Source organism: Protopterus annectens, chromosome 8.part1, assembly GCF_019279795.1.
Source record: "Protopterus annectens isolate FY-2018-M chromosome 8.part1, PAN1.0, whole genome shotgun sequence".
Lineage (NCBI taxonomy): Eukaryota > Metazoa > Chordata > Ceratodontiformes > Protopteridae > Protopterus > Protopterus annectens.
In genome coordinates, this window is record NC_056742.1 from 282,322,016 (window position 1) to 282,334,515 (window position 12,500).

A 12,500-nucleotide genomic window follows, 5' to 3' on the forward strand; every position below is an offset into this window, starting at 1 on the left:
AAGGGAGCAATACCACCAAATGAAAAAACTTTTTAATAGCGCCATTATCTACAAGTTCCAATTAGGATTTTTTTAGGTTGGGCAAAGGGACCACAATGTGTTTTGGGGTGTGATTAGCAGATGGCAATCACTTGGAAGTGCAATGCTAGATTTGTTTCCAAATATCCATCAGTACCGAATTATCTGATACAGCAACATGTAGTAAACAGCTTGCCACAGTTTATTTATTTATTTTTTTACTCAACTTCAATAAAAGTGGAGCAGAGGACCTGTTGCTACTTACGAGACAGGATAGGAGTGCTAGATAAGATAAGGAACCTTTTTGGCTCCTCAATCTTGCTTAGATGGAAGATTGGACTTGACTCTTGCCACTCCTCAGGTTAGAAGTGCTAGATTGATTTAAAGACCTTATTTATTTATTTTGCCCTTGACTTGGAGTTGAGGGGCACCAAACTGTATTGCACCCCTGGGTGTTGGAATTCAACTCAAAACTTTGCCAGTGTCTCAACAAGTAGCACGTGTGCTTTTTAATGCTGGAAGATCAGAAAGCTGTGGATTCTATGTCTACACCATGTACCTGGATTCATTTTTTCCTTAACAGAATATAAAGTTGAAATAGCAATTTATTAATTATTCACCACTAAGGGCAAGAATATTATCATATGTTTAGCAAAATGTACTTGTATGATATTCAACTCCTTTCCTAACTTTTTGTAAACCATATTGGCTATATTAAGAGAAAGGATTTTAACTTTTATATGATGCATTAACAACAGTGTATACAGCTGAGAAACTGGGGTTGGACAGCTGAACCTCGAGTGGGACATCACTCTTTGTGAGGTTAGTACAAGCTTGGTTAAGGTAATTTTAGTTTAGGAGATGCAAGTCAGGGTGCAGTTCTCATCACATTAAATATGACTGTACTGTTTAAGACTTCTGCTTTTATCACTGATGTATGCATCTGCCCTTTGCCCTTGTGTGGCTTTACTGTGTCTGTACTAGAGTGACAGTATTAAAGATAGGATTTAAATATAAAGCACAGCGAACAGTGGTGGAAAATGGTGGGAAACCGCTACTGAGTTTTCAAAATTAGAAGTTATGTACCTACCATAACGTTCCATGTTAGTTGTCTTCTCTCGCCTTCTTTCTTGCTGGATGGGTTCGGAGCCGATCCTCGGCTCCGACTCGGCACTTGCTTTAGCTCGAGAACTCCTTTTACCAGCTCGAGGCAACCCTATATCCCATGATGCAAAGCGGAACTACCTCAGATCTCGTTTGGCAGCTAACTTACCCTGCTAAAGGTTATCCTAACCAAATTAGGAACAAAGTTTCCTAAAGAAGTCCTCATAACAAAGATCCAGAGGAAACAAACTAATAGGAACTCTTCAAGATCTGCCCAGGCCAGGGGGAAGGAGGGAGGGACGCAAGAAAGAAGGCGAGAGAAGACAACTAACATGGAACGTTATGGTAGGTACATAACTTCTAAATGTTAAGTTATCAATCTCGCCTTCATTCTTGCTGGATGGGACCGCGTCCCTAGCACCTGTATCCCGGGTGGCTCAATGGAACAGACTCTTGAGAACTGTGGAACCAAAACTGGCCCTATCTCTGGAGGCCAAATCCAACTTGTAATGAGAAACAAAGGTATGAGGCGTGGCCCAAGTAGCTGCTGCACAAATGGTATCAATGGGAAGTCTATCCTGAAAGGCTGCAGAAGTGGATAGACTCCTGGTCGAGTGTGTTTTTGGCTTAGAAGATAGTTGTTTGCCTCTGAGACAGTACACATAGGAAATGGTGGAAGTCAACCATCTGGATAAGGTCACTTTAGAAACTGGAAGACCTAACCTGTTTTCTGCATAAGAGACAAACAATTGGTCCGATTTTCTAATTTTAGTCCTATGCAAGTAGTACCTGAGCTGACTATGGACATCCAAAAAATGCAATTTCTGTTCAGCTCTGTCAGAATAGTTAGGGAAAAAGACTGGTAAATCTATAGATTGGTTAATATTGGTTTGAGATACAACCTTGGGGAGAAAGGAAGGGTTAGTTCTTAACGATACGCTGTCCTTATGAAAAACCAAATAAGGTGAACGAATACAGAGAGCTTGAATCTCGGAAACCCTTCTTGCAGAAGTGACAGCCAGTAAAAATATAGTTTTCCACGTCAATAACTTCAAAGAACATGAAGCAGACGGTTCGAAAGGAGGTAGTATCAAGGATGCTAACATTAAGTTTAGATCCCATTGCGGAGGAGGATGCTTTATAGGTGGTTTTAGGAGAAAAACTCCTCTCAAAAAGGCCTTGCATAATCTATGAGACATGATGTTATTGTCATGCAAGCCAACATGATACTTTGAAATGGCAGCCAGTTGTACTTTGACTGTAGATGAAGAGGATCCTGAATGAAAAACCTCCGCTAGGAAATCTAAAACAGAATGTACGGGAGCAGTAAAAGGATCAATATTTCTGGAGTTTGCCCAAATCGAAAACCGTCGCCACTTGCTAGCATAAATAGTCCTAGTGGACGACTTCAAAGAAGACACTAAAATGTCTCTGACAGAGTCAGAAATCATTGGTAGCCTGGCTAGGGAAGGAAGTGGAGCAACCAAGCAGTGAGGTTGAGAGAATGAATGGCCCGGTGCTGCTGACCCGACTGGTGGATCAAAAGATCCGGAACTGGGTCCAGATGCCAGGGCTGCACCAGAAGGTGACGATGCAGAGACGGAAACCAAATTTGTCGAGGCCAAAAAGGAGCAATGAGGATCAGTTTGGCTCTCAAAACGGTGGCTTTCTGAATGACTTGTGGAATCAATGGAAAGGGAGGAAAAGCATAAAGAAGTCCCCGAGGCCAATCCTGGGTTAGAGAGTCTCTCAGGGGTTGTCCTGGAAGGGGAAATAGAGTGAAATAGTTTGGGCACTTGTTGTTTTGAGGGGTAGCGAAAAGATCGCAACAAGGAGTGCCCCACTTCAGAAAAATCTGATCCACTACAGATTGATTGAGAGACCACTCGTGAGGCATCAGAATAGATCTGCTTAGCCTGTCCGCCAATAGGTTGGACCTGCCGGGGATGTGCGTTGCTATCAGAAACCGCTGAGAAGAGATCGCCCATTGCCAAAGTCTGAGAGCTTCTCGACATAAGGGATAGGACCTGGTTCCGCCCTGTTTGTTGATGTACCAGACCACGGACATGTTGTCCGTCTGTACTGCAATAGTCCCCATGGGAAGAAAGTCATCGAGGGCCTGCAACGTTAAAAGCACTGCTCTCATCTCCAGGACATTTATGTGCAGATGGTATTCTATGGGTTGCCACGTCCCGTGGACCATCCTGCCCTGATAATGCCCCCCCCCCACCCGATCAGAGAGGCATCCGTGGTGACTGTGGCAACTGGAGGAGGGGGAACAAAGGGTCGGCCCTGATGAAGAAGAGGGGAAGATATCCACCAGCCCAGATGAGCCCTGCACGACTGTGTTACTAAGATTTCGTGTCTCATCGGAAGATTGTGATACGACCACTGCGTGAATAGCATCCACTGCAGGAGACGCATGTGAAAGCGAGCCAGTGGTAGAAGAACAATGGCCGCAGCCATTAGGCCTAGAACCTTCAGGACAAACCTGGCTTTGATCTTGTTGCTTTGTAACAGAAGCCGAACAAATTTTTGGATGTCCAGAATTCTTTGATCTGTTAGTCTGGCTAACATTTTGACGGTATTTAACTCTGCGCCTATAAAGGTGATAGATTGGCAAGGCAGCAGAGAAGATTTTTCGAAATTTACTGAAATTCCCAGATTCTTGCAAAGCTGAAGGGTGTAGTCTCTGCACTGAAGAAGCTGACACTTGGTGGTGGCAAAGAGGAGCCAGTCGTCCAAATAAGGTAACACCTGGAATCCTAGACATCTCAGGTGAGCTGTGACCACTGCCATGCATTTGGTAAACACTCTGGGGGCTGAAGTGAGGCCAAAGGGCAGGGCTCTGAATTGGTAATGACTGGTCCCTAGCCGAAAGCGGAGAAACCTCCTGGAGCACCTGTGAATCTTTATGTGATAGTACGCATCCTGAAGGTCTATAGAGCACATCCAGTTGTCCTTGCCCAGAAAAGGCAGAATGGACTGAAGCGTGACCATCCGGAATCTTGCCTTTGACAAATCTGTTCAGATTGCTCAGGTCTAATATTGGTCTCCAATCTCCCGTCCTTTTGGGGACCAAAAAGAATCTTGAGTAGACGCCGGATCCTACTTGGTCTGCCGGTACTGTCTGGACGGCTCTTTTTTCTAGGAGTTTTGAAACCTCCTGTTTTGCCAAATCCCTTTGACCGGGTGAGATGTCTGGAAGGGATTGTGGAGGTACGGGAAACCTTACGAAGGGAATCTTGTAACCCTCGGATATAATCGACTGTACCCACTTCTCTTGGGATAGGGATTGCCAGGCTACTGGGTACAGTGAAATCCTTCCCCCGACTGCCTCCAAGGGTGGACAGTCGGGCAACACCTCAGGGATGCTGAAAGGGCTTCTCAGGAAGAGACTCCCTGTTGCCCTGGTTCTGATGACCCCCCCTGCCTCTAGGGCGGCGTCTATTATTGTTACCCGCTCTGCCTCTGGGGTAAACTGACCACGTGTGTCCGGTGTAGCTCCTTGGGCTTTACGGAACCACATCTTCCCCTTTCTGACCCTTGGGATATGGTCTAGAAGGAGCGGAAAATTGGACTCCAACGGCAGAAAGAGTTTTACCGTCCTGCTCACACCTGGTCAAGGTATCCTTCACTTGAGGTCCGAACAAAGCCGAACCATCAAAGGGGGTATTAGTGAAGGACGCCTTAAAGGGGTCCGCAAAATTACACAGCCGCATCCAGGCTTGGCATCTAAGAGCAACTCCTGTGCCTGCGGCCCTGCTCGCTCCATCGGCCGCATAAGATATGAGCCGCATGGAGGAGTTAGATATGGAATTCAGGATAGCAAGCTGTGAGGCAATCTTTTCCTGAGCCCCAGCAGCAGAAGGATCCTGGACTACTTCACCCAGTTCCTTGAGAATATCTCGTTGAAGCCTGGTGAAGTGACAAAGGTAATTCAGCGAACGCATAGCAAAGGTCGCTGAAGAAAACATCCGCTTTCCATACCTGTCCATGGTCCTAGAATCCTTGTTAGGAGGATGGACAGGTACTGAAGGATCCGCCAGTTCCTTCTTAGTGGCCGCCACCACCATAGCATCCACAGAGACACCTTTGGAAAGGAACTGTTTATCCGACGGGGCCGTAATGAACTTGGATGGTCTTCTGGGGACAGGTTCCACAGAATCTGGAGCCGCCCACGCCTTCCGAGCCACTACCTGCATAAGTGGGTCGAAAGGCGGAGACACCCAGGAGGTGGAGGGTCGGGATCCAAAAGCCTCCAGGTATACAGACTCATCCTCGGAGGGATCAATGGCTGGCCAATTCCCCCTCTGTTTGAGGAGCTCAAGGATGTCTGAAAAAGAGACATCCTCAGAGGGGGACCGTGGGGAACCCTCCGACTCATCTAAGTCGGTATCAGATGTAGTAGACTCAGGGGAGTCTGTGTGTTTCCTCTTACATGTCCTCTTCCGAGGGGGTTCCCCTGCAGGGTCAGGAGAAACCTCGGAAGAGGAGGAAATTCCCAGTGGGGAAACCTGGGGCGATGGATCCCTGGGCCTGAGAGCAAGAGGCTGGCAAGAGGCATCTACAGGCACTGATGAGGGAGGAGCTAGAGGGATGGACCGTTGACCAGGCTCAGAGGCCAGGACACTCCTCATCACCTCAAAGGCTCCTCTCCCCGGGAGGCCGGAACATACCCGCTCCGAAGAGACAGGAATGGTCGGCTCCAAAGAGAGAGAAGGCTCCGAGGCCGATGTCGGCGCCGAGCTTACCAAAGCCGAAGCCCCGAGAGGGAGAGCGGGGTCGGACAAGGGTCCGATGCCACTAACCCCCTCGGAGCCGACAGTGGAAACCAGACGACCGGATCCCTCCAAGGAAGGTCTCAAGGAGGAGATCGGAGCCGAGGACGACGGAGCCGAAGGATGTATCGGCTCCGGCATCGAAACAGTCGCTGTCCCAAGAAGCTCCGGCTCCGAACTCTGGTGTGGAGTCGGAGGAGGAAGTTCAAGAATTGGGGTTATAGCCGAAGTCTGTTGAGACAGGCTATGGAGCATTTGAGCCAGTGCCTGAGACTTCAACAGCCTGCTTACCACCCTCTCCAAGTCGTGGTCAGACAGCCTGGAAGATCTCGAAGATCGGCTCCGATGGCTCCGCTCCGACAAAAGAGGAGATCCCGGAGCAGAGTGGATACTCAGAATAGAGGGGGACCGAGATCTCTTATGGGTCGAAGCCATCGGAGCCGAAGTCCCTTGAACTCCAGATGGAGCCGAGGATTTCTCGGCCCCGATGCTGGATAAAGTGTCGGCTCCAGCCGGAGCCGACAAGGCCACAGCAGTCAAGGTATCGGAGCCAGCCGGCACCGAACCCACTACTTGAATCGAAGAAGTATCGACTCCAGCTGGAGCCGATCTCGGCTCCGACGGAGCCGGAGCCACCGGAGGAGGCTTGGACACTGTAGCCTGAGCCTTCGGTGGCTTATGAGGTTTTCCTGACCCTGATTTAGGAGGAGAACCTTCAGGTTTAAGTAAACCTCGGAGGATGAGTTTATTCCTCCTTTCCTGCAGGACTCTCTGGCTAAAAGCATGACACAAAGCACAGGAGTCCTGCAGGTGCAAAGGCCCCAGGCAATAAACACAAGAAGTGTGACCGTCTGTCAGAGACATTTTCTGACAGCACTGGTCACACTTCTTGAAGCCTGAGACCTTGCCTTCTTTTGACATCCTTAGGAGGATAGACACAAACAGTCCCAACAAACACGCAAATTAATCCCTTACACAAACACACAGGAAGGGATAACCAAGGGGAACTAGGCCTGACTAAACTACTTTAGATTAAAACTTATAAAAGTTTATAAAAAGGTTGAAAAATAGGGAATAGGGTGGGCTGTAACTAATTACAGACTACACTAACACTAACAGGGAAAAATAAACCCCTAACTACACTTTTTCTTATTTGACTAAGAAAAAACTTACCTCAGCTGGCAAAAAAGACCTCTTTCGCTAAGCGGCAAACGAGATCTGAGGTAGTTCCGCCTTGCATCATGGGATATAGGGTTGCCTCGAGCTGGTAAAAGGAGTTCTCGAGCTAAAGCAAGTGCCGAGTCGGAGCCGAGGATCGGCTCCGAACCCATCCAGCAAGAATGAAGGCGAGATTGACAACTTAACATTATATTTTTAACAAATGCCCCTAGATTCACCTAACATTCATCACTTAGATGCAGATCCTGAAGGATAATAACAATAATCATACAGAATATTATATCCATAAAGTAGCAGAAAGTATTCTAAGAACTAAGCCAACACAGAATGGAAAAGGAGATTCTGCAGATAGGGATGATTGCAATTACTGGTACAGATAATAGTCAAGAGAGGTAGAGGGCTGGAATTTACTGGAGAAAACTGGCAAAGGAACAAAGGTATTGGGAGCAAATAATTAGTGAGGAAAAAGTAACAGAATGGGAAGAAGCCAATAATACATTTGAATTGCAGGCTAGAGATTGCTTTCCTTATCAAGGATTTATATCAGAAGATAGGCAAATAGGAAGGAATATGGGGAATCCTAAGTGAAAGGGCACCACAGAGAGAATCTACAGGGGAAGCTGCCATTAGGAGTCCTAAGTGAAAGGGCACCACAGATAGAATCTAGAGGGGAAGCTGCAGCTGCCATTAAAAAAAAGAGTTATTAGTAGGGTATATAAAGTATTGCATGATAACTACAAGAATCAATTAGAAAGGATTGGGAAGAGAGATTGGATAACCCATTCAGAAAGAAACAATGGGAGGATAACCAATTCAGAAAGAAACAATGGGAGGATATATCTATGGCTCCCAAATTTACAACAAAGTGTAGAAGATGCATGATTTTTGCTTGTAAGTGTTTGCATAGATATTGTTATACCTCAAGCAGACTCTAAAATAATTTTTCATCAGGAAAATTGCAAATGTTGGAGGTGTGATGGGGAAGAAAGAGGTAATTGGGAACATATTTTTTGGGAGTGTAATGAGTTGGCAGACTTTAAAGATTCCCTGTAGATTACTCTGTCAGAAATACCAGGTGAGCAAATTGGTGCAACTAAGGAAATTATTTTTTGAGTCGTGTTACAGGCTCTGGATTGCCTAGACATTGTAAGGCCTTGCTGAGTTTAATTCTGGTGGCTGTCAGAAAAACAATTTCTAGAAAATGAAAATCAAAGTCTAAACCAACCGTACCAGAAGTAATGAATATAGTAACAGAGAGATTAAAGAAATGGAAAGCAAGATCTTTATTAAAGGGTAGGAGCAAATTACACAGGAAAAAATGGGAATTGTGGGAACAACACATGCAGAATAATATTTTGAAAGAGGAATGAGGTTTAAGAGAAGGCAGTAATTGAGTGAGAATTGTGAAATTGACAATGGCTGTACAGAAGATATGTGATGTATAATGCTGGTTACTGAAAATATGTCAATCTGGTTTGCTTTCATTTATATAAATGTATGATTGTGATTGCCTATGTCATACCTGATAATTCAATAAAGATGTTTCTTGCTTAAAAGAAAACATTCATCATTCACTTCAATAAATTCCTATATCTTTAAATTTTGTTGTACATCTTTCAGTTGTTCTACACCATTGTATCAAAGTCTCAACCTTTCCATTTTTTTTCAAATAATGATGCACCCTTCCACAGCACAAGGGACACACATCTACACAAAAGATAAACACTTACCAAAGGATGATCTGAAAAGAAGAATCCAGGCTCTGTGGTATGTAACTTATTCAAATGCTGAAAGGTCTGAGTGTCTGCATGACATTTCTCCACAGGTTCAGCAAGAAGACCTGCCTGTGCCATCTACTGTACAGTTTGAAAGACTAAGAGATGTAGTGCAAAATGTAAAGGTTGTTGACTAGTATATATGATTGAGGTAGTTTACTGCTTGCGACAGGAAACTCCCATTTTATTTTCTGGATTGGGACTTTTCACTATAGACTTTTATTTTTCTTTTACCATGGAGCCTACTACTGTGGTATGAATCAGTCCTGTTAGCAAGGCTGAAGACATGGTCAGATTGCATGTTCTGGTGGTCTCAAATCAGGCCTGCTAATTGTACATATTTAAGTTATTAATTCATATCTTTATTTTCTGAACTGTTCTAGAATAAAAAAGGAGTGAAGTACATAATTCTCAGATAGCTAAAAGGAGAAAAGCTACCCATGCATAAAGTTGCATCCATACATCTACTCTTGGTGTGCATGTCAGATATCTCGTATAGGAAACAAAGCTTATGAAGATAAATATTTAGTGAGATGCCATAACACTGCTTAAGGAACATTTTTTTACTTGGCCACGCCATAAGAGGCTCCAATTATGATGCTTTGTACTGTCTTGACCTCTGCTTACATTTTCTTGTCACAGTAGTCTTGTGAACAATAACCTCTTGTTCACTGGAACATCAGTAAATTCTTAAGCTATCGTAGGACAGAGAAAGCCAGAATGCACTAAAAACAAGCAAAGAGGTACCCATGAGCTGAATATTTAATGACCGAGCATAACACCGCTGATATAAGCTGAAGAAGTCAAACTTGAAGCCACTGTATGGTAGCAACAGAGCCAATGCCTGATTCTCAGTTTGTCCCAACAGGATCACTGCTATTTCTGAATCTCTTAATCTTTTTTCTAATGGCTGCAACAAAGCTATCATAGGATGGGACGGTTAGGGTGTGAATGCACCACCAGCAAAAAGAATGCTGTAGCCTCAATGATTTTTATGACTGATAATGTCAATGTAAGCCATGTCAATGAACCACCTACTGATATCTCACAAAGATACCAGGGCACCATCATATGGTGCAGGATCAGCTGAGATAGAGCCTTGGGCAAGAATATGGCAAGAACTATGAAGGATGGAGTTAGAAACAAGAAACACTTCGTGTTTGAAGAGAAAGCTTTGCAGTTTGACTACTCCTTGTATTAAAAAGGGCCCCTGAAGAGGACAGCATCTTTAGCTTCAGCCACAGGTTGTAGTTCTTCAAAGTTGTCCTGAACCAACATGTTTCTTCTTATGTGAGGAGAAGATAAATCCTAAAGACCAAGACAGGGGAAATATCCGAGGTTATTACTGTTCATGAAAAGAGCTGTGGAAGAGAGGAAGGCCGTCTTTCACCATCAAACTCAAGTCATGTTAAGGGGGTCTATATCACATAGTCGAAGTTTTATAACTTCGAACAGAGAATGTTCGAACCATTCCATTCGAAGTTAAAAAACATCGACTAGTCATATAAAAAAATAAAAACAAAATAAACTGTTGTAAGCAGGGGAGGCCCCCCCCCCGCTACTTAAATATACCAACTCCGAGATCGCACCACATTGAAAAGAATGGAAACCTCCCCTTACGGAGATTTCCGTTTAAACGCTGAAACTTTTACAAGTTTGAACTTATGGTCTCGACCATATGGGGTTCGAACTTGTACAAGTTTGACTATGTGATAGGAACCCTGTTAAGGTCCATCAAAGGTCACATCTGACCACCTCATGCTCTGGATCAAGAAATCAAAAAGTAACTTCAAGCTTGCTATCTCAAAACCTTTCTTTGAGAGGCAGCAATGGAGAAGAAGATTTAACAGTCTGGTACCCAAGCAATATACCCATAATGATTTGCTCTTGGCCAGAGGAATGACACGCACTCCAAGGCAGCTCCTTCAGGTCACATGCACTCATGTCTGAAGGAGGACAATACACTGGCACAAAGAATAGTGTGTCAAGGAAATGGGTTAAGTGAGCAATACCGTTCCAATACATTGTCATTGAGGAGCAGGTACTAGTCAGCACTGTTTCCCTACATTAAGTGTGTAGTGCCTCATAACACATTAGTCTGGTCTGCAGTCCTACCTTCTGGTCGGTGTCATTGACTGTTTAGAGTTGTCTTGTCTCCCTGTTTGCGGACTCTTTCACTGGAGGTGATGCATCAGTATGGGTGGAGACTGGGAAGAAATACATATTCTGTATTTGGAGCTATAACTTAGTATGGCCATAATGCAGGTACCCTTTTAAGTTGAAGGAGTCGTGCTGTGGTCAGCCTGCGTTTGTATAATGGTGCTGCACTATTCTAGTGGCTGCTGAAACCAATACCAAGATACAATGTATGGGGGTAAGTGGCACACTGTAATGCTGCTGGTAATTCAATCTACTTAGCAGTAAAACACAGTTCTCCTTTTACAATGGTGAGCTACCTGTTGTCCACCAATTACAGAATACAGGTTCAGAAATGGAAACAAATCTGCATATCTTAATCAGAATTCCACAGCTCCCTTCTCATTCTTTTCAGATATATTCCATGAAAAATGTAAATTTTCTTTGCCGCCCCCCAGCAGGACCAACCTTGATGGCTTCTATTCTTGCAGCTAATTGCCACATTTATTCAGTGAGAGCCTGGAATCACTGGGTGAGCAGAGGGTCCTACAGACCATTCAGGTCTTCTATGAAATCACAAATCAGCTTCTCTGCTTCACAGTGCGAGTCAGATGGTAGGGAGTGGGTCAGCTTTCAGATCCTGCTAGGCTGTCTACCTTCTCCCCAGTACCCCCCCCCCCCCTTGTGACAGCTCCACTAAACTCCTCTATAGCTGCTTTCCAAGGGGAGCATGCTACTGCTTATTGAAGTCCCCTCAGCTTACTGAGCGACTTGCACAAGGGAGCACTGGTTCAGTAGGTTTGAGCTCCATGGAGTAAACATCTAGTACTCCCACTGGATGTCAGCTATGTGGTAGTTGGAGCCTATTCCCTCTCAACAGGATGGGTGAAACAGTGATTGCAGTTCACTCTCATCCACCTTCTCACCATCTCTTATAGGCCCCCCAAGCTGTTATTTGAACTCTGACTGCCTGTAATGTATCAGGGTTTTATCCATATATTCCATGGAGCTAGTATGAAAGAGGTCAGTGTTGTGCCACATTTAGTGATCCCACTGGACAGCAGAGAAAGACAACTAGGGGCATTTCTGCAAACACTACACAGACAGTGCTATGGATAGCTTTGTACACCTCAGGTGCCCAGGATGCCACAGTGGCTATTATTCATTTAGTATCAGACTCAGCAAGGGGGGGGGGGGTGGTGCGTATATTGATGTGTGAGGCTTTCTACAAGATGGATCTTGCAGTTCTATCAAAATATCTCTTAATAAACATCAGTACACCAAAGTCTAAACATCGATTTAGGGTCTGTATGAATACACACCAGGATGATCATATTTCAAAGGAAAACTACAGTTAAATTTATTTATACACCTATGCAGGTGCTTCCCAGTAGTTGTATTATTGCAGTTGTGCTATTAGTATATATAACAAAGTGGATGTCGGGGGTGCAGTGTCATAGCCCTTTTGTGTAGCACTTGCAGTTTTCTAAACGAGTGATGGTTCATA

The 12,500-nt window shown here is 44.7% G+C and overlaps 1 protein-coding gene across 1 annotated transcript in view; it reads right to left on the reverse strand.

Annotated features, from left to right (window-relative positions):
- PEPD (peptidase D) overlaps nucleotides 1-12,500 on the reverse strand; it is a 699,082-nt gene that overhangs the window by 582,877 nt on the left and 103,705 nt on the right. The window lies entirely within an intron of this gene.